The 1,336-nt window shown below is 42.1% G+C and overlaps 1 non-coding gene across 1 annotated transcript; it reads left to right on the forward strand.

Moving 5' to 3' along the window:
* Positions 1-250: 250 nt before the first annotated feature.
* On the forward strand, positions 251-322 carry trnat-cgu (transfer RNA threonine (anticodon CGU)). The gene has a single exon. It is a non-coding gene; the product is annotated as a tRNA-Thr (tRNA).
* Positions 323-1,336: the final 1,014 nt, after the last annotated feature.

Raw genomic sequence — 1,336 nt, forward strand, 5'->3', positions numbered from 1 at the left:
TATTTAAATTATCTGCCCAGTAACAACCCAATGTCCACTCTTATATTATTGTACAGATGTGAGAAAAGCTGAGGATGGGAATGGAACGTCTGAATGAAGATTTCATGATGCTGATGATGGAAATGAGGTTGATCTGTTCCCCATTCCGCAATCCCTCTTTATTTCTGTGCATGTTTCTCGATGCTGTTTCAACCAAATTGAAAAAGAATCACACATCCTCCTCTGGAGCCTCAGGTGTCTATTAACAAAAGGCATGGTGGCCAAGTGGTAAGGCGTCAGTCTCGTAAACTGAAGATCATAGGTTCAATCCCTGTTCGTGCTTTATGATTAGTTTCTAACTTTAAATGTGATGTTTCCAGAAAAGATGTCTGTTGCATTTGTTTCGGCCATCTGGAAATAAGTGTCATGTTCGACTTTATCCTGGACACTGGGAAGAACATGAGGAGTCGCCACATGGTCCCTTGAGCCTTCTCTGCCATTGATCAAGTGAAAATAACTGAGGTCCAAGCACTGAACCTTATTACTGTGCATTTGCTTGATATTTGACAGAGCTATTCTATTAATCCCACATCCCGCACTCCTGTCCTTTCCCCCATTGCCCTGTTATATTTTCCATGTCAGGTATATATCCAATTCCATTTCGAGTTAACATTGAATCTGCTTCCACTGACCTTTCAGGATTGCATTCCAGACCAGAACAACACACTGCTGAAAAAACAATCTCCTCATCACAACTCGAATTCTTTTGTCAATTATTTTAAATGTGTTTCCTCTGGTTGCTGACCCTTCTGTCACTGGCAACACTTTCTCCTTCTTCACTCTTTCAAAACTCTTCAGGATTTGCATTTCCTGCTGCCTTTGCTGATATAACAAGGCTGAGCACACATCACCAAAAGGAATATGATTGGCTCTGAATCACATTTATCCTTCCTGTCAATCTGATGTGGACCTTGTATTTTCCCGGAACCAAACAACCTGAGCAACAAGTGTGGGTTCCAGTGATTCCCACCGCTTTGAGAGAGAGAGGATGTGATAATGAGCCAGATAGAAGAAAGGAGTGAGATAGAGAGTAAAATAGCCCTGGTCTGTTTTTACTAACCCCCGGCCCCCTACTTAAAATGACATCATTTTCTCCTGCCTCTCCACGTTCTAATCCATTGATTAATGCAATCCTTTCATCTGGAACATAGAACATAGAACAGTACAGCACAGTACAGGCCCGTCGGCCCACGATGTTGTGCCGAATCTTTAACCTACTCTAAGATCAAACTACCTACATACCCTTCATTCAACGATCATCCATGTACCTATCCAAGAGTCGCTGAAATGTCCCTAA

The sequence above is a fragment of the Heterodontus francisci genome, unplaced genomic scaffold, assembly GCF_036365525.1.
Source record: "Heterodontus francisci isolate sHetFra1 unplaced genomic scaffold, sHetFra1.hap1 HAP1_SCAFFOLD_88, whole genome shotgun sequence".
Classification (NCBI taxonomy): Eukaryota; Metazoa; Chordata; class Chondrichthyes; order Heterodontiformes; family Heterodontidae; genus Heterodontus; species Heterodontus francisci.